General features: G+C 45.8%; 1 protein-coding gene across 1 annotated transcript in view; it reads left to right on the top strand.

Annotated features, from left to right (window-relative positions):
* Positions 1 to 21588, top strand: part of CDK17 (cyclin dependent kinase 17) — a 1919677-nt gene that overhangs the window by 748384 nt on the left and 1149705 nt on the right. The gene's annotated exons all lie outside the window — the stretch shown is intronic.

Below are 21588 nucleotides of genomic sequence, written 5' to 3'. Positions count from 1 at the left end.
AAACAAAAGCTAGGTACCATTTCTGCATGTGCAGATAATAAGGAATTACACAATTTGATACGTGCTACTGAGCAGGTGGGGAAACATACCTTACACTGTGGTTTTGATGCTTTGGAGGCCTCTTGCAGGGCGGCTGCCACTGGCACGGTCATTAGAAGGCATGCTTGGTTAAAGGAACAAAATTTGCCTGATCAAGTGAAAGCAAAGTTACTGGATGCTCCTGTTCAACATAAGGTTTTGTTTGGGTCTAAGGCTGAAGAGGTGATAAAGAAAATGGAGGATAAGGCAAAGTCCATGCAAACTGTTAAGGATTTCTTACAAGTTCAGCCCCCAAGATTTAGCAGAAATTGGCCAGCTACAAATTGGTCCTTTCCCAGCTCGGACAGGCCTCAGAGGGGTAGATATAGGCGCCCCAGAGGGAGGTCCCAAGCACAGACCTCTTATAGACCTAGACAGTGGAGTGCTTCCACCCCCAGGGGTGGAGAGGACAGACCTCAATCTTATAGGAAACAGGCTGAATGACTCCCCCTGCATGGCTCCAGGAACCTCTCTCCTGGAAGCCCCACTAGGAGGAAAACTCTCTCTTTTTCACCGAAATTGGACTTACATAACCCAAGACAAGTGGGTTCTGGATGTAGTTTCAAGAGGATACAAATTCCACTTTCATACCTTGCCAAGACCAAATGTATGGCCAGACCTACCAAAAAACAAATGGGCAGAGGCATTAAACCAGGTGGGATCCCTCATGGCTATGAGGGCCATAGAACTGGTTCCACAATCAGAGACGGGGCAAGGCTTTTACTCAAGACTCTTTCTAGTTCCCAGAAAACAAAATTCTTGGAGACCCATCCTGGATCTGTCAGTCTTAAATACTTTCCTGGAGATACCAAAGTTCAAGATGCTTACTCTGCAGCAGCTCCTGCCAATGTTGAGCAAAAATGCATGGATGGTGACATTGGATTTAAAGGAGGCTTACCTACACATTCCTATCAGACAGGAGTACAGAAGATACCTCAGGTTCAAGGCAGGCTCGAAACATTACCAATTCTCTGCGCTGCCCTTTGGCTTGTCTACTGCGCCCAGGGTCTTCACCAAGTGCCTGGCACCAGTAGTAGCTTACTGCAGACTCAAGGGAATTCAAATTTACCCTTATCTGGACGATTGCCTTATTCAAGCAGACAACAAGGATGTCTTACTCCAGCACCTGGAATTTGTTCAAAATCTACTCAAGTACTTGGGATTCACTGTGAAAGTAAAAAAGTCAAATTTGACACCACACCCACACAACAGATAACTTTCCTGGGTGCTCTTTTAAACACAACAACCCAGATGGCATTCCTGACATCCGAAAAACAACTTCAGCTGGCTTCAACTTTCAAAACCCTGGCGTTAATGTCTCAGCTAACTGCAAGGAAATTCCTGCAGGCTTTGGGTTACATGGCCTCCTGCATCCTTCTCATACCATATGCAAGACTGCATATGAGAAAGATACAATGGTACCTAAAAAGCGTATGGATCCAGCATTGTCACAGTCTAGACACAGAGATTGCTGTCTTGCCTTGCCTGCAAAAGGAATTCCATTGGTGGGCCTTGGCATGTCTTCAAAACAAAGGGAAAGCCTTCAGTCTACCTCCAGCCTACCAAGTGTTAACCACGGACGCCTCAGATTACGCATGGGGAGCCCACTTGCAGGGGAAAGGCCTGCAAGGTTTTTGGACAGAGGATCAGAAGCATCTACATATCAATTTAAAAGAGATGTTAGTTGTGCAGAATGCCCTCTTGGCTTTCAGGGATCTTCTACAGCCAGGGCAACTACTGATACAGACAGACAACACCACAGTTATGTGGTACATAAACAAGCAAGGGGGTTCGCACTCCTACCCCCTTTGCAGACTAGCCATGGCTCTGTGGAACACAGCACTAGCTTGCAAAGTGGACCTACAAGCTCAGTTCCTGCCAGGGAAACAAAGTACTCTGGCAGACAGCCTGAGCAGGAACCTGTCAGACCCACACGAGTGGATGCTAGACACCCAAATATTCAAGATGATTACAGAAGCCTGGGGCTACCCGGACATAGATCTATTTGCATCTCCCCACAACTACCAGTTACAGACTTTTTTGCACAAGGACATATCACAAACTAGCATGGAAAGTGGATGCTCTTTCATTCAGTTGGAGGAACCTCTTGGGGTATGCCTTTCCTCCTCTACCTCTTCTTCCACGGGTGTTATTAAAGATAAAACAGGACAAACCTAAGATGATTTTACTGGTCCCAAATTGGCCTCAACAATTTTGGTACTCAACACTGATGAATCTATCCCAGGAGCCTCCTTGGATTCTACTTCAGATTCCAAATCTTTTGTCCCAACACCAGGGCCAGGTTCTGCACTCTCATATCAAAACTCTCAGCCTGGCAGCCTGGCGTATTCAGGGTCTATGATTAATCCTACCCTTTCCAAACAGGTCATGGAAGTTATCTTGGAAGCCAGATGGCCTAGCACTAGAAAATCTTATGAAGGTAAATGGAAGAGATTTTGCACCTGGATGCATGCTCAGGACTCAGACCCTCTCATTCCAAATATTCCATTGATTTTACATTACCTGACAAATATGTTACATAAGGGTTTATCCTTTTCCTCCATAAAAATACATGCCTCAGCTATCTCTGCACATTACAATACAGATCCTCCAATTTTTTCACATCCACTTCTGAAACAATATCTCAGAGGAGCAAAGAATTTAAGGCCCCCTAGGACACCACCCATATCTGCCTGGGACCTCAACTATGTTCTGGAAAAACTTACTCTGCCTCCTTTTGAGCCTGCTGCCACATCTGATATAAAGTATTTATCATGGAGGACCGCTATCCTACTGGCTTTGACTTCAGCCAGGAGAGTTTCGGAGTTACAAGCACTCATGGCTGGTGGAACCTTACATTATTTTTCATCAAGACAGGGTTTCTTTAAGGACTAACCCAACTTTCATGCCTAAAGTGATTTCTAAAGTGGCTTTGAACCAAACTGTTCACCTGCCAACTTTTTTCCCCAATCCACAAAATAAGGGGGAGAGGATCTTGCATTCTTTGGACGTGCACAGGCAGCTTTGTTTTTACCTGGACAGAACCAAGGATATCAGAAAAACAGAACAACTGTTTTTCTTATGCAGCAAATTCCCAAGGCAAGGCTATTTCAAAACAGACCATTTCTAAATGGATTGCTCATGGAATCAGATTTTGTTACTCTCATCATGAAAAGCAAATCCCAGGAAAAATTAGGACTCACTCCACCAGAGCTGCTGCTACGTCTGCTGCTTTTCTCAGGGGAGTACCTACCAAAGATATTTTGGAAGCTGCAACTTGGAGTTCAGTGCATACTTTCTCTAAGCACTATAATCTACAACTTTATTCTAAGTCCAGGGCAGGCTTTGCTTCTGCAGTCTTGCAAGACCTTCTAGCCGCCCCTTCTACTCAATAACCTCCACCCTTTATCTCAGCTTTGGGATTCAACCCTACAGTGATGACTGCAACAGTGAAACACGATGAACATAGTACAGTTGTGTACACTTACCATAAATGTAGATGTTCGAGTGTCTTCACTGTTGCAGTCTGCTACCCCCCCTGTCCCCTCTTATTCTTTCATTAGTGTGGTTCCCTGCTTCACTTTTCTTCTGAGGTATATTTGCTACAGGGTATGGGGTTTGTTGTACCTTACTTTTAGCCTTTACTTTTGGGCACCTGACATCTGGGGCAAGAAAAACTGGAGAGCATGGCGTCTGCTGGGAGCTTTGTACCCCTGGCGCTCTGACGTCAGGGAGGATGACTGCGCAGCCGACGCCGGACCCAGACTTTGGGATTCTGGCTGACCGAGGGCTGCCTGCCGGCAGGAAGAACCCTACAGTGATGACTGCAACAGTGAAGACACTCGAACATCTACATTTATGGTAAGTGTACACAACTGTACTTTTGCCGCTTCTGCTACGAGGTTGCTTTTGCTGGCTCAGGTCGTATTTTTCGTCTCTTGATAGGTTTTATATAAAAATTTTCATATAAATAGTTAGTGTTTAATTTTTATTATAGTAGTGTTAGTACTTATTGTCTCTGTGTATTTTTAGATCTATCCCATCCCCTTAGAAAACTCGTTTTTACTGTTAGAGAGTTTTCCCCTCCCCCCCCTCTCTTTTTCTCTCTTCAAGGTAGCTGTTTTTAGTTAGAGGCTAACCCGTGTTCTCTAAATACCGTTTGTAGTGTTATCAGATAGAAATAGTTGTAGTACTTTCCTATTTTCTAGTAGATATATATATATATATATATATATATATATATATATATATATATATATATATATATTATAGTTATAGTGTGTGTGCGCGTTGTTAAGGTGTGGTAACTGTTTTTTTGTGTACTGATTTCTTTATACTTGTTACCTACTGTTGTAGTGTTGACCTTTTTTTCCTGGGATATTTCCTTTTTGCAGGATGTCCAAAGATACAAAGGTATCGGGATTCAAGAAGTGTGACTCATGCTGTCAGAAGATGTTTCTGACAGATGGTCACACTTCTTGTGTCTAACCCCATTCTCCCTCTCGGAGCTTCGGCACGGGTGAGCTCGTCTCCTACATCGGCCTCGGAGCCGTCCCTCTCGGTGCCGGGGGGGTTCCAGTCTCTTCGGAGCCTGAGCCACCTTCTCTGCCGGGAAGGGGTGCCCTTGAGGTCATGAGGAGTGTGTTGGCCCCTCAGTCAGCCCCACGATCAGCCTCTTCGGCTCCTCCCCCCATGGTGCCTGCATCTGCCTCTGCCCCTCCCCCAGACCCCAAGCGAGGAGAACAAGCGCTCCAGGTCGCCCCAGTGGGCGTGTCTTCCTCTTCCGAGGCCTTCCCTGATCATTCAAAGGAGCCCCCTCGAAAGAGGAAATGTAAGAGGAAGCATGTTGACTCCCCTGAGTCTGTCACTTCGGATACCGACTTAGAGGATTCGGAAGGGTCTCTGAGGTCCCCCCTCTGAAGATGTCTCCTTCTCGGACATCCTTGAGATGCTTAGGCAGAGGGGGAACTGGACTACCCTTAACCTTTCTGAGGATGAGTCAGTATACCTGGACGCGTTTGGTTCTCGCCCCTCCACCTCCTGGGTGTCTCCGCCTTTCGATCCACTGATGGCAGTGGTGGCTCAAAAGCCTGGTCAGCCCCAGACAGTGGAACCAACTCCCCGAAGGCCCACGAAATTCATCACAGCACCACAAGACAAGCAATTTTTGACAATGGGTGTCCCTGTTGATGCTATGGTGGTAGCAGCGGCCACAAAAAAGGAGTTGGCTGAGACTTCTTCGTCTGTCCATCCCCCTAATAAGGAGTCTAGGACGATGGACAGATACGGGAAGCGGATGTTTTCCTCAACGACCTTTTCCATGCGGTCGCTGAACTATTTGTGCCTTCAAAGGGATCTCCTTAAGGAGCTAGGAGATACCCTTCAAGATCCATCAGCTGCGGGGGCCCAGGATAAGATTACCTCCCAGCTGGCGACTGTTAATTCCATAGTGAACTCCTCCATGCGGCTCATTTCTTATGCGGCTGATGGGACGAGTAGAGCCGCAGGCACAGGTGTGGCCTTGAGAAGGCACGTTTGGATGCGGTTATGTAACTTTGCGGACCCCTTTAAGGCGTCTTTTACCAATACCCCCTTTGATGGTTCTGCTCTTTTTGGACCACAGGTGAAGGATACCCTTACCAGGTGTGAACAGGAAGGCAAGACTCTGCTGTTGGAGTCCGTTTTTCCACTCCTTCTAGACCATACCCCAAAGGTCAGAAAAGTGGGAAAATGTGGTTCCGGAAACCCCAGGGAGCCGTGCCTGACACACGTGGTGAGTTTCCCTCCAGGGGCAGAGGTGGGAACAACAATAGACGCTGCCCTCGAGGCAGAGGGGGCCCGCAAAATCAGGGCAGCAGAGATTCCTTCTCTGACAAGCCTTTCCAGCATCCCTGAGGGGCTGCCCGCCTTCGGAGGCAGACGGGGGAAGATTATCGCTGTACCCAAAAGCCTATCAAGACATAACTCAAGACAGATGGGTACAGTCTATCATATCCGGACGTTACAGAATTCCCTTCGTTCATACCCCCTTAAGGTCTAACAAATCCCTTCCAGATGTTCCACCCAGTCTAAGGGAACAAGCAGTGCAAGAGATCTCAAAACTGCTACAAAAAAGAGCCATCCAACGAGTCCCAGCAGACCAGCAAGGATCCGGAATTTACTCAAGGTTCTTTTTGGTACCAAAAAAGACAAGGGACTGGAGACCCATTTTGGATCTCAGCAGACTAAACAGGTCTGTACAAAGAACGAAGTTCCAGATGGTCACGCTTCAGTCCATTCTACCCTTTTTGGGTCAGGACAATTGGATGTGCTTCATAGATCTTCAAGATGCATACTACCATATCAAAATGGACAGGCGCTCCAGAAGATTCCTCCGCTGGTAGTACGCTTCTTGAAGAGCCAGTCATTATCAGTTCCGAGCTCTGCCCTTTGGTCTCACCACAGCCCCCAGGGTGTTCACCAAATGTATGGCAGTAGTTACCTCTCACCTGAGACGGCAAGGATTCCAGGTGTTTCCCTATCTAGACGACTGGCTCCTTACTTCTACCACCAGACATCAGCTGCTACGAGCCAGGAACTACACCATCCAAACTTGCTCCAAGCTAGGTATCGCAATAAATTTCGAAAAGTCTGCATTGTCACCTTGTCAGTCTATAACCTTTATAGGCGCAAGTTTAAGTACAAAAGACATGTCAGCGAGAATTCCGTTACACAGAGTATTAGATATTCGCTGACATGTACAGGTGTTATTAGGATGCAAGAAAATTCAGGCCAGATTCATCCTAAAGATATTGGGCCTCATGGCAGCAGCGATCATACTAGTCCCCCTGACTCATTTTTATATGAGGATTCTTCAGTGGTTGCTTTTCACCCAATGGTCATTTCTACAACTTCCAATGTCTCACATGATTATGATTACACAGACATGCAAAGACCAGCTTGCTTGGTGGATGGTTTCCCCATCAGTACCCCAGGGCAGACCATTTGTTCTTCACCCTCCAGTAGCCACAGTGACCACGGATGCCTCCCTGATCGGGTGGGGGGGGGCACTTTCAGGGCAGAACAGTCCAAGGCACCTGGCAACCCCACGAGTACCATCTGCATATCAATGTCTTGGAGATGAGAGCTGTGTTTTTAGTGTTGCAAACTCTTCAGAACTCCCTTCCCACTGGGACCATTGCAATTCAGACAGGCAATATGTCGGTAGTGTGGTACATCAACAAGCAGGGCGGAACCAAGTCCTACCCCCTATGTCGAGAAGCACTCAGAATCTGGCAATGTGCGATCTCTTCCCAGTGGTTTCTGATAGCAACGCACATCCCTAGGAAGTCCAGCTTTATAGGGGACAGGCTGAGCAGAGCAATTCTCAAGCTGCACGAGTGGTGTCTCAATCAGACAGTGGCGACCAAATATTCCGCAAATGGGGTCAGCCTTGCTGCGACCTTTTCACCACCCCCATCAACAGCAAGTGTGACAGTTTCTTTTCTCTCCTCCCTCTTCCCAGATACCCTCCCAGAGACGCTGTAATGCACGATTGGCCTCAGGGACTTCTTTATGCATTCCCTCCATTTCCCCTGATTCCCAAACTAATACCGAAAGCTACCACGCTGGGATGCAAGGTGGTCCTCATTGCCCCCTACTGGCCTCGACAAATTTGGTTTCTATTCCTGCATCATCACCTCCTGGAGTAGCCCTGGACCCTGGACCCAGTACCAGACCTCCTGATCCATCAGTCGGGCGGGCTGCACCAATCCCTTCAGTCTCTCAACCTCACTGCTTGGTTGCTCCACTTCCAACCATAGCCAGGCTTCTGAACATTTCCCAGTCGGTGCGTGAAATCATATTATCTTCGCATAAGTCTACCACAATAAAAACTTATGTTAGTAAGTGGAAACGTTTCTCTTGCTGGGTAGAGTCTAAAAATATAGATCCCTTTTCAGCCCCTGTTCACCACGTTTTAGATTTCTTAGCGGAACTTTTTCAGGCTGGGTCCTCTTCTGTCACCATTAGAGTTCAGTTAGCCACAATTTCAAATTTTCATACAGGCCTATCTGAAACTAGTTTTATGGCCCATAAGCTTTGCAAAGCTTTTCTTAAAGGGACTACTTTGTTTAGGCCCCCAGTAAGAGATCCCCCGCTTCCGTGGGATCTTAATTTAATCTTAGCTTCCCTAATATTGCCCCCCTTTGAACCTGCAGCTTTATGTTCCTTGAAGTTTCTTTCTTGGAAAACCCTCTTTTTTGTGGCAATTACCTCAGCTAGAAGAGTTTCTGAACTCCAGGCCCTTTGTGTTCACCCTCCTTATTTAGTTTTCCATAATGACAGAGTTTCGCTCAGGACTAATCCCTCCTTCCTTCCTAAGGTACCTTCTGAGACTAATCTGAATCAGTCCATTGATCTTCCGGTCTTCTTCCCAAATTATTCCAAGAAAGCCGAACATAAATTACATCAGTTGGATGTTCATAGACAATTACGTTTCTACTTGCATAGGACTAAACAAATTAGAAAATCAGATCAGCTCTTCCTGTCCTATGCTGAAGGTAAACAAGGTCTACCAGTGTCTAAAGTAACTCTATCTAGGTGGTTGACTTCTATTATTGCTTTGATTTATCAACTGAGGAACAAACAGCTCCCTGCTAAACCAAAAGGCCACTCTACTAGGGCTTTAGCCACTTCTGTAGCTTTTCAGGCAAGATTACCAATGGAAGCCATTTGTGCGGCAGCTACATGGGCCACTCCCCATACATTCATTTCTCATTATAAGCTGGATGTGGCCTCTAGGAGCAGAGCTGATTTTGGTTCCACTGTGCTGAAGAGTCTGTTCCAATGAGCCACCCAGGACTGAGATGCTAGGGACGCTGTCCCAACCAGCAAGAATGAAGGCGAGATAGGCAACTTAACATTAAGAAGTTATGTACCTACCATAACATTCCATGTTAGTTGTCTTCTTCTCGCCTTCTTTCTTGCATCCCACCCTCCGTCCCCCTATCCTAATAGACCGAGAAGAGTTGCCCTCTGAGTTCCTTTTAGCAGACTGGGTCTTATCTGGTTTGTTCCCTCAACCTTTTAGCTCTGTAGCTAAACATATGCTGTTAGGACAGGTGTCCATATATTTTGTCTGTAGTTAGGTCTACCAAACGAGATCTGGGGATCTAGCACCAGGTATTGTGGGATATGGGGAGGCCTCGAGCCAGTAAATAGCTCTCGAGCCTTAGAAGATGGCCGAGTTGGAGCCGAGGATCGGCTCCGAACCCAACCAGCAAGAAAGAAGGCGAGAAGAAGACAACTAACATGGAACATTATGGTAGGTACATAACTTCTTATTCAGACTGATCCCTTCCTCTTGGCACTTAGGCTTTTGATAGCTCCAGGCCGGTATCATCCCGGGGTTGGTGGCTGTTTCCGGACGCGTTCCTCCTCACTGGGGGCCTGCTTCCAGCCCCTCGGCTTTCCGGGTTTTAAAGAGAACCTTCTCCAGGTCTGGAGTTTACTCTGCTGCACCTCCAGGTCCCTCTTGGCCTCTTTCTACCTCGGCTGTTGAAGCCTCACATCCTGTCCCGAGTCAGCCCTCCCGATCAAGCCTTCAGAGCGTTTCCTACCCTCTGGGAGTCCCTGTCTCTCCCGTGTCCTCCCTGGAGCCTCCAGTTGAGGAGGTTCATTGTAAGAGAAAGTGCAAGAGAGAGGCACTTGGATTCCCCTCGCAGAGTACCTCACAGAGGATACGGATCTCGAGAAAGGAGATGGGTCCCCCAGATCTCCGCCCGATGTTGTCTTCTTTGGAGACATCCTTGAGTTCATGAAACAAAAGGGCAGATTGTCCCCCCAACCCCCATCTTTGGAGAAGTCTGTATTTCTGAAGGCCTTCGGGATGGGCACATCTACTTCCTAGGCCTCCCCCCCTGTTGACGAGTTTGTGGATCTGATCACCAGCAGGGCGGGATCCAGACATGGTGGAGCCTGCTCCAAAGAGGGCCAACACATTCCTTAGTCCCCCTGCAAACCATTTGTTCTGAAGCAAAGGCATACCAGTCAACATCACTGTAGTTGTCGCAGTCACAGAGAAGGAGCTAGCAGAGCAGAGCTCCATGGTCCATCCCCTGAGCAAGGAGTCCCGGACGATAGACCATTTTGGGAAGTGGGTGCACACCTCAGCTACCTTTGGACTGAGAGCAACAAACTATTTGGCACATTTTATCTGCCTCCAAAGAGCTTTTCATCTCCCTTGCAGAGTTATTGCCAGTGGAGAACCTTAAGCAGGTGTCTCCTAAGGTATCCACTCTGACCCTCCCCTATGAATTCCTCAATGAGGTTGATCTCCAACTCTGCGGAGGCTACCTATCGAGCTGCTGGGATGGGCATTGCCTTGCGGCGTCATGCCTGGCTATGGTTGTGCAGGTTCACAGAGCCCTTTAAGGCATCATTTACTAATGCTCCCTTCGATGGTTCCAATCTCTTTGGGCTTTCCATAAAGAGCACTTTGACTCGCAGTGAGCAGGAAGGGAAGACTGTCTACAGTAGGGATCAAACTTTCGGCTCCCCAGAGGTTATTCTCGAAGACCCAATGTGGAACCAGAAAGATGTTGTTCCTTAAGGTGCAGTCACCCTTTCAGGATGCTCCTGACGAATCCTCTTCCAGAGGCAGGGGGAGAGGTTGCAATGGACAAAGCCACCCTTGAGGTGGGGGGGTGGGGGGGTCTGCAAAATCAGGGCTCCAGGGAACCCTTCTCTGAGCAGCCCTATCGGCACTCCCGAAGCGTGACCCGACTCCTGTGCCCTGGAGGCAGTGGGGGGTTGCACTTACACCCACTAGCTTGGGCAAACATCACTTCCGATCAGTGGGTGTTAAATATTGTTCCAGGGGCTATTTCATTCCCTTTTCACAACCCCCTCCATTAAGTCATTACCTCCCGGATGTTCCACCCAGTTAATGAGAGTTGGCCGCCAAAGAAGTTCAACAACTTCTTCAAAAAAGAGTAATCCAAGAGGTCCCAGCAGGACAGAGAGGATCTGGCACCTATTCTTGCTTCTTTTTAGTTCCAGAAAAGACTAGTGACCATCGTCCAATTCTGGATCTCAGCGAGCTCAATCTTTCAGTACAGAATTCCAGATTCCAGATGGTCACTGCTTAGTCCATTCTGCCACTTTTATACAAGAACGATTGGATGTACTCTGTGGATCTCCAGGATGCTTACTGTCCCATTAGAATAGACAGGCATTCCGAGAGACATATTCACTTCTGGCTGGGAGCCAGTCAATACCAGTTCAGAGCCCTATCCTTTGGTCTCATCATAGACCCCAGGTGTTTACCAAATGTATGGCAGTGGTAGCGGCTCACCTGGATTTGCAGGGGTTCCAGATCTTTCCGTATCTTGGACGATTGGCTCCTGATATCACCTTCGAGGCGTCCACTGATGTAGGCAATTTAGTATGTTCTCCCCCTCTTCCTTTATCTGGGGATAACAGTCAGCCTGGCAAAATCCAGTCTGATTCCCACTCAACAGCTGGAGTTTAGTTGGTCTCCATGTCGGAGATTGCAACTTTGCCTCTGTGTAGAATTCACTTGATACAACAGGCCAAACAGATATTTGACCCATTACCCCCCAGTTCATTTGGTTCTTCGGGCTCTCAGTTCCATGGCCTTGGCCATTCTTCTTGTGGCCAGGTACCACATGTGTGTTACAATAGACTTTAGCTGTCTAATGAGTAGCTCTCTTCATCCTCTGCCTGACCATAAAACTGACGCCTGTGTGCAGACGTCAACTCCAGTGGTGGCTTCAATCACAGGATCTCTGTCTAAGCATGCCCTTCTCTCTCCTTCTGCAAAAGGCTACAGTGACCATGGATGCCTCCCTCCTGGGATAGGGTGGGGGCATTTTCTGGCGAAGACTGTCCAAGGCATGTGGTCCCCAGTAGAGACCAAGTTGCACATAAACATTCTGGAGATGAGGGCAGTTCTTCTTTCATTGCAAGCCTTCCAAGACTGCCTCCCTCTAGGGATGATTGCAGTTCAGACAGACAACATGGCATTCATCTCGTATGTCAACAAACAAGGGGAACCATGCTTTTACCCATTGTGCAGAGTGGCTAAGAGAGTGTATGTCTTCTGGCTGCTTCCTTATTGCAATGCACATACCTGGGGATTCCAGTGTGTTGGCCGACAGGCCCAGCAGATCTATCTTGCATCCTCACGAGTGGTTCCTCAATCCTTCAGTGGCGGATCAGATTTTCAGCCATTGGGGTCAGCTGTTTTGCGACCTTTTTGCCTCTCCGATCAACCACAAATGCAGCAAGTATTTCACCCTGATCCCCTCTCAGAGGGAGTCACCAAGAGATGCTCTAATCCATGATTGGCCTCTGGGTCTCCTTTATGCATGCCCTCCTGTTCCCTTAATACTCAAGGTTCTGCAGAAAGCTCTGCACCTGAGGACATCCCTTATCCTCATTGCCCCTTTCTGGCCTCATCAGCCTTTGTTCCCCTTCATCAGATCTCATCTGAAGTATCTGCAAGGGATACTGAATCCCCCATTAGGATCTGATTTCCCACCCATCATGGCTTCCTCTTCCAAGCCTTCAGACCCTTCGCCTAACCACATTGTTTCTCCAGTTCCAGTGATAATTAAACAGTCCAGACTAGTGTCCCCCATTAAATGCATCATTTTGGCCTCCCAAAAACCCTCTATGAAAAAAGTGTACAGCAGTAAGTGGAAAGGTTTTTCGATCTGGGGCAGGAGCAGGAATGTGGATCCTTCTTCTTCGGTTTCAGATATACTTTTGTTCTTGTCCTCCCTTTTCCAAGAGGGAGCAAGTTTTTCTACTGTTAAGTCTCAGTTGGTGTTGATTTCCAGTTTTCACGAGCGCTCCAAACCCACCTTTTCATCTAGGTTTTGTAAGGCCTTTATGTAGGAGGTCTTTCTGCTTCGTCTTCCAATTAAGGATCCTTCGCCGCCTTGGGACCTAATGGTGGTTCTGCAATCTCTCTCTGAGTGTCCCTTTGAACCTGGTAGTTCCTGTGATCTCAAGTTTGTTTTGAGAGATGGCCCTTCTGGTCACTCACTTCAGCTTGGAGGGTCTCAGAATTGCAAGCTCTCACCATTACTCCTCCTCCTTACATGACCTTTCACAAGGACAGGGTCTCTCTGAGAATGAACCCCTCCTTCTTACCCAAGGTTGCTTCCAAGTCTGCCCTAAATCAGTGTATTCAGCTTCCAGTATTCTTCCCCAACTATTCTAACAAAGGAGAGAATATCCTTCATACCTTGGATGTTCACCCACAGCTTCAGTTCTACTTGCATAGGACTAAAGATTTTTGTAAGTCAGAGCAGCTTTTTGTAGCCTTTTTCTGATAACAGATGAGGCCTTCCAGTCTCTAAGGTTACTATTTCTAAGTGGATATCTAGCTGCATCTCCATGGTCTACAACCTGAACCACCTGGAGGTTCCAGGTCACATTAGGGCCCATTCTACTAGATCTGTAGCGACTTTTTCAGTCTTTGCAGCAAGGCTTTCTATTCACGATATCTCTGCTGCTGTCACTTGGGCTAATCCTCACACTTTTATATCCCATTACAAGCTGGATTTGATTTCTAGGAGAAGGACTTCTTTTAGCTCCACAGTGCTCTGGCATGTCCTTGAGGCCTCCCAGGATGTATGGTAGCTGGGGACTCTGACCCTGTGGCGATGAATGAAGATGTGGATAACATCAGATAAAGAATTATGTACTTACCATAACTTTGTGTCTGTGTTATCCTACATCTTCGCTCATCACATTTCCCACCCGCCATCCCCCTAACTGGTTTGATCGTGGAGGAAGTTGGAGTGGTTTTCTCTCTCCCTTGGTAGAAGTAGCTTCAGGGTTATGTTAGCAAACTCGATCTGGGGATTAAAGGGCAGCAGGGCATTATGGGAGAGGGAGGAGCCAGAGCCTTGGATCTGTCTTTTGAATGTTGCCGGCTCGGATCCGATGTCTGATCGTAGACCCTATGGTGATGAATGAAGACTTAGGATAACACAGATACAAAGTTATGGTAAGTACATAACTCTCTTTAAGACGCGTTGGAACAAGGGTAAATAATTCCCTTGCCTTTGACTAGTACATTAGAACAATGGTTAGGAAATCTTTTTCTACTAACAGCTGATTGCAAAAGGTTTTTCATCTGTTTATAACCAATACATTCAATGATCTGTCTAATCATAACTTAATCCTATATGCTGATATTTTATTGCATGAATTGAGTAAGAACATTAGTTGTCTTCAACATAACCTACAGTCCAGTTTTACAGAATAATGTCAGGAAATTAATAAAAACATGCTCCTGATCAACCTTAAGAAATCAGACATCATTCTTTTTGGCAACCCACAAAGCCTTGCAAAATCCTCACATTTGTCATTTGCTGACACAGCTAGTAACCTCCTGCCATTTACCAACAGTTGAAAAAAAAAAACATTGCAAAAAAAACAGCTGTAGTAGTCTAATAAAAAAAGACAAAGTAGCATTAATTATTGAATTGCTACACCTGGCAATTAATAGTACCTTATGTACTGAGAACAACAAAGTCATAAAGTGTCAGGATTTAAAGAAAGAGACAAAAGCAATGAGGAAGAAATATATGCAGATTGGTCTAACAGTAGTAGGAGAAATAGTACTAATAAAAAGTAAACTACTGGTGTTCTTAAGTATGGATGCAGCTCTGTATGACCTGCAGACAAAGGCAATTCTGAGTACAGTAAGCAGAAATTAAACTGAAACACAATGATTATCAAAAACTAAAATAAATTAAGTCACCAACCAGAAGTCTAACTGTGGAAACAAAGTTTATGGAAAACAGCAACCTGTCACCAGATTTGCATCCAGACATGTTTAAATATGCTATATTTAAGACTGTGCAGCCTTGTGTTTAAGTATTTCTACAGTAATGCTGAACTCAGTAGTCACGTTTAACCAAACACCAGAGTCAATAAAAAGAGTTTAGTTTCTTCTAGACACCAAATAAATGCTTATGTGGGCATCTCTGAAATTTGGTTGTAAGGAAAGCTAAAGAAATGATCATATTGACCCACCTTCCCCCACACCCAAGCTACACCCCCTGAGAAGGGAGTATTTAAGACTCGGTGGGGTTCAAGGGCAACCACATAAAAAAACTTCAGTATACATGTTCTATGATGTATTTTTGCCGCCCCCCCCTCACAGTTATAAATGTGATTTGCAGTATTGTCTGTATCCACTGAAAAGACTTGTTGAATTATTTTTTTTTTATTTATTTATTTTTTTTACTACTCACTTATTCACACACACACTGCATGCAGACCTACCAGCAAATTGGAGGAAGTCCAGCTCACATACTGCATGTCTTTGAGAATTGCAGAAAACCAGAGCACATGGATGAACTCCCACAGAGACTTGAAGGATATGCTGTGAGATGTTAGCATTACTGGTAGTGCAGCAGAGGCATTGATAGCTGCTTTTACCCATTCTACTTTGGCCAGACCACTAAATACAGCCACTTGCCTGTGCAGTGCAGTTGCTTGACTTCAATTGAAAGTGCAAATTATTATGGCCAACTTGTTTCTCTTACATGTACTGCAACACCTCCTTACATACATATGTATTCACACACACGAGGAAAAGCCATAGCAATATTTCATTGTTTTCAGCAAACACGGTACAGCATATAACACTAGTCCTCACATGCCAGATCACTGGCTGTTGTTTAACAGTGATTAAACAGAAGGGTTAAGTAACTTTAAACCACATACAGCTTTATTTACCAGTTACAGACACTACTGACACACTTAACAGCCATTTGACTGTGGCAGAAAGTAGTAAGGGTCACAGTAATTTATTTTAAGTTTGTTTCATGTACAGTAATCACAATAAAGCATTCCATTTTACTTACACAAATGTACAACTAGTCTTGCAAAACTTCATTAGTGACTGCTTAAACTGTGCCAGTAACAAGAAACTCAAGATCTGATGTTGTCCTTTTCATTCTTCCTCAATGCGTGGGTTCATATCCGATCCTCGGATCCAGCTTGGCCACTTATTTCAGACGTAGGATCCAGCTCTCGTTTGCTGTCTTTTTGAACAGATGCATGTTTCCACAGCTCTCTCACAATTTGGGGTTTTGTGAATAATAGCAAAAGTTTTCTAAAATGTCTTTAACGTTTTTCTCCTACTAAAATTTCCTCCCTTTCCTTTTTCAAATTTATTGCTGGTGTTAGGTTTGCCTTCCCTTCTACTATATTAAATAGTATTCTTTACCATTCTTGGTATTCCCTTTCTACTCTTCATATAAGGATATTTTTCTATTACCATTTTTGGTAGCTGAAACTTATCTGCTGTTAGTTTAAAAACAAAACAGTCCCTTCTGTTTTTTTCCTTGCTGTTTTCTTGTGTTATTATTGCTGTACTTTTTCTTCTGCCACTGTGTCAGGGCAGAGAAACCCACAGGGTTTAAGAAGCACAGTTCTTTTGGACATAAAATCCTGAATTCAGATGCCCACAAGGAGTCCGTGTATTGTTTAAGGAATGATCATCTGAACACTAGTTGCAAGATTTGTTCAACTTTTAATCCCAGGGCAAGAGCAGATCGACTTCTACCATCTATGTCTTCTTCAGGGGCTCAACCCCCCCCCCAAACAGCTCCCCTAGAGCATAGGACATACTCCCCAGGTTTTCTTCGCAGCCTCCTTCAAAATCTAGAAAGACTTTGGATGCTAACTCTTTTAGATTCTAAATATGGGCCATCGGATCCAAAGCATTCAGATCTTAGATCATCTACTGCAGTTGTAAGTCTGACTACTGTACCCTCAGATCCTAGAGCCTCAGATCCTAAACAGGGTTTTGTGTATAGGAGTACTACACCAGAGATTTCTGTAAAACCCATTTCTCCTACCCTGCCTTTGAGGCTGCTTCAGACACCCAAGAAGCACTCTAGGCGTCCTTCCACTTCCTCCTGTAGGTCATCCAGGGGCTTGTCAGAAGTGGACTTTGATAGGATGATGCGAAAGTTTCTCAGACCACCAATTTAGATGGGGGTCTTACCTGTTCCATCCCGTATTGGATCCATGAATAAGCCTGCAGCCATATTTTCTCCTTTTGTTTTGAAGTCCCAAGGATCTGAGATCCGCGAGGGGTTCGGTGTCAAATCTGAGAAAGGCTTCTTCCACCAGTCTGATGATTTCCTTGACCAGTTGTACTCCAATGCTGTCGGATCAAAATGGGTCTCAGAGCTGAAATGTCTTCATTGGGTCCAAGAGGATGGGTTTGGGTCCGATTTTGTTAGATGCAGCTCTTCCTGTTGGAGCCTCGGCACTCAGTAGTTCAGATCTAGTTCAGCCCCTGAAGATAAGATCGAGAGAGGTTCCGGATCTGCCTTCCATGGAATTTTCCGCTCCAAGGGGGTGGATTGGAGTTTTTCTGGGTCCATCTGCCTTCTAGGTGGTGGAAAAGGCTTTTTCTCTGCACAGAGAAATGCCCCCTCATATTTCGGATCCCACTTCCTTCCCTCCATTGTTTCCTAGCTCTGTGTCACACAGACCTATTCCACAGGGACAGCCAGAATCAATAAATGTCCAGCCAGTTCCTGTGGCGGAACTTCCTCTCTCTTCCAAGACTTCCCCTGAGCATTCCACAGAGGAGGTTCACTGGAAGAGAACGTGTAAGAATAGACGCATTGACTCCCCTTTGGAGTCTCTCACGTTGGATACAGATTTTGATGGGGAGGGGTCCCCCATTTCATAGCTTGATGACATCTCCTTTGGAGATATTCTAGAGATCCTAAAACAGAAAGGCGGTCTTCCCAAAACCCCTCACCAGAAGAATTAGTATTTTTAGAGGCTTTTGGTTCTGGCCTGTCTACATCTTGGGTTACACCCCCCCCCTCCAGAGGACAAGCTTATTGTTTTAGTTGCCCATTGGGTGTGAAAGGAACTGGACGTAATTGAACCCGTCCCAAAGAGATCTGGCAAGTTTTTGGCACCCTCCTCTGACAGACCACACTGGAGCAAAGGGGTCTGAGTAGATGCTGCGGTGGTGACAGCAGCCACCAAAAAGGAGCTAATGGAATGGTTCTCTGCTGTGTGTCTGCCTAACAGGGAGTCTAGAGCATTGGATAGGTTTGGAAAGTGAGTTTTAACCTCAGCAACTTTTGCCCTGAGGTCACTTAATTACATGGCACATTTCACTCGACTTCAGATAGATTTGACCAAGTAATTTTCAGATATTCTCTGCTGAGGACTTTACATACTCTGAACTGGCCACTCTTTTGTCTATAGCCAATGCTTTGATGAGGTTGTTCTTTCACACAGCTGAAGGCACCTCATGGGCTGCTAGTTCCAGCATTGCCTTAAAGCGACATGTCTGGATGCGGCTTTGCAACTTCATGGAACCTTTTTTTAATGCCCCCTTTGATGGCACTTCCCTGTTTAGGCCATCAGTTAGAGACTCTGACCTGCAGTGAGCAAGAGGGAAAGACTCTGTTTGCTGTAGGAGTCAAGTTTTCTATGCCTAAACGAACCATTTCTATGAATCAAAGAGGTGATAAGAAAATGCGGATCTGATGTCAGTTTTCATTCATTCCTCAACCATTGGATTCAGATTTGGCTCTTCCGTTAGTATAGCTTGTGGCCAGCTGAAATTCTCAAGTTCATCCCTACCCACAATGTGCCAACCCCTAACATACTTCAGATCTCGTTTGCCACTTTATGCGTATAGACATGGTCAGCTTGCTGTCAAGCATTTGTAGAGATAAGTGATACTTTTTGTTGTTTCTTAAGACTTTTTTCCCCTCCCTAAATCTTTAAATGGATTATACTTGCATAATTTTATTACCATTGTTGGTATTCTTTCTCATTAAAAACTTTCTGTCCTGCTTTATCGACTTCAGTGTACTCGTTAATACCATTGGTGGTATTTCCTTTTTCTTCTTTCTGTTTTTCTCCTTACATACATTTATTTATTTATTTATTTAGTTTTAGGGAATGTAGTCTTTATATATGATTGCTGTTATTGTTAGCAAGTTAGTCCTGTTCGCAATATGTTTGAGAAGGGATTTAAAAATAAATGCAAGAAGTGCGGCCAATAAGTTGCCTTATACCGACACCCATGACCTTTGTGCTTACTGTCTAGGCCCTGACCCTCTTAATGTTGATTGTGGTATATGCAACAGTTTTAATCCATGTGCTTTAGCGGACATGCAAAACAAATTGATACTGAAAGGATTATTGCCGACTTCTCTTTCAGAAGCCATATCTGGAGATCAGCCCTCCAAAACATCATCAAAGGAGTCTCCTAAAAATGCCTGAAAAAATCGGGTTCCTCCATGGAACCTCCTCTCTAAAAACCTTGATCAAATCTGAAGCCATCTGGATCGAAGATGTCTGCTATTCCTCCCAACACTCAGTCAGATCAGAGTTCTTCTGCTCTGAAGATTCTTCCAAGGGTCCGATATTCTCCTTCGATTGACCCTGTGCCTTCAAGACTCCCATCTCCTTTCCTTGAGAGATGGTGGTTGAAGTCTGTATCCATTGCTTCATCTCATTCTTCCAGGGGTTTCACAGAAGCCAATCTAGATAAAATTATGAAGTTCCTCATGCTGCAAATACAGAAGGGGATTCTCCCGGCTGTGACCCCTTCAGGTCAGGAAGGCTTAGCTAGATCTACTTCAACAGGAACAGCTCCTTCTCTGATCTGACATTTCATTTGAGTCCTTATATCCAACTTTGACAAGATCATCTGGTTTGGATCCAAGAGTGCTGGTGTCCACTGATCTGAAAGTTTCTCTGAGCACATAGACTCTGAGTTCAGAGCCATCTAACTCTCAGACCCATAGCATCCCAGTCAGATCTGAGGTGTTGGAGTCGATTCTGAAGTTTTCAGAGCCGCCTCTGCCTTGGGTGGGTTGCTTTTGGAGCAGACAGCACTGATGGAGCAGAAGCTTGGCGTCTCAGTTCCATTGGCTTTCTTCTCCCCAAGACGATCTGCTTTCGAGGTAGTGGAGAGAATCTTCCCTGCTTTGGCAGGACAGAGGGTCTCCCTCCCCCCTCAGACCTACCTTCTACATTCCATGTGCATTTGCAACAAGAACATTGACATTCATCTCCACAGGGACAGCCAGTCCATACCCTGCGGACCACCCAGCAGGGTATCACCCTGTCTTCAGGTACTTCGCTGGAGCATCTCACCGAGGAAGTGCAAAAGGAGGCACTTGGATTCCCATCGGGAATCTATCACAGAAGATGCAGATTTCAGTGAAGGGGAAGGATCTCCCAATCACCACCCGAAGGTGTCTCCTTTGGAGATATTCTGGAGATCCTCAAGTAACGGGATGGTTGGCCCTCCCAGAGTTCTTCAGAGGAATCAGTGTTGCTGGAGGCATTTGGATCTGGCCCGTCTACCTCCTAGGTGACACTGTCCACTGATGAGCTCATTGATTTGATCCCTTAGATGGTGTGGAAGGGACTTGATGTCACTGAACCCACCCCCAGGAAACCAGACTGAATTTTGACACCTCTGACAGGAAGGCAACACTGGAGCATGGGAGTGCCTGTAGATGCCATGGTCATGGTGGTGGCCACAAATAAGTTTCACTGTCCATCCCCCTAATAGAGATTCTAGAGCTTTGTGAAGGTTCAGAAAGCATGTATATGCTTCAGCGATCTTTGATCTTGGGTCACTGAATTACCTAACACACTTTGCAAGGTTACAAAGAGATTTGATTAAGGAATTGTCAAATACTTTTTGTGAGTCCACTACTGCAGAGGCTCAAGCTATGGTAGCCTCACTGATGGCAACCCTTCAATTCATCTCAAAGTCATCCATGAGGCTGATCTCTCATGCAGCTGAGGGTACCTCAAGGGCAGTGGGTTTGGGCATCTGAATAAGGAGACATGCCTGGATGCACTTGTGTGACTTTGCAGAGCTCTTCAAGTCTTCTTTCATCAATGCTACTTTTGACAGATCTTCCCTGTTTGGCCTGAAAGTGAAGGATACACTCTCCAGGTGTACGAATAATGGAAATATTCTATGTTGTAGGAGTGTGTTTTTCAACCCCCTAAAGGACCTTTTCTAGGAATCAGTACAGGGGGCAAAAGATGTGGTTCAAGAAATCCCAGCGTTTTTTCCAGGATCCATATGGAGATGCCTCCCCCAGAAGCGGGGGGGGGGGGCAGTAATAGAAGACGCTGCCCATGCAGCAGAAATGGGCTGCAATGCCAGGGTCTACAGACACTTTCTTGAAAGGAGGCCCGATTGTTCCCCTCTGGAGGCAATGGGGGGGGGGTCGCTTATCCCTGCACCAGAGAGCCTGGCTAGATACTTCAAAAGACACTTGGCTGCAGAGGATTATTTCCAGAGGTTATACAGTTCCATTTTCCCTTCCACCTCCAATTCACTGAAAACTTCCCAACATTCCACCCGGTCAGAGGAAGGAAACAACAATTCAAATATAAAAGCTGCTGGAAGAGAGAATCATTCAAAATGTCCCACCAGCCCAGATAGAGTCCGGAACTTAC

The sequence above is a fragment of the Protopterus annectens genome, chromosome 11.part0 (assembly GCF_019279795.1).
Source record: "Protopterus annectens isolate FY-2018-M chromosome 11.part0, PAN1.0, whole genome shotgun sequence".
In the NCBI taxonomy this organism is placed as follows: domain Eukaryota; kingdom Metazoa; phylum Chordata; order Ceratodontiformes; family Protopteridae; genus Protopterus; species Protopterus annectens.
Note: the sequence above shows the minus strand (reverse complement) of the source record. Positions and strands in the feature narration are given on the sequence as shown.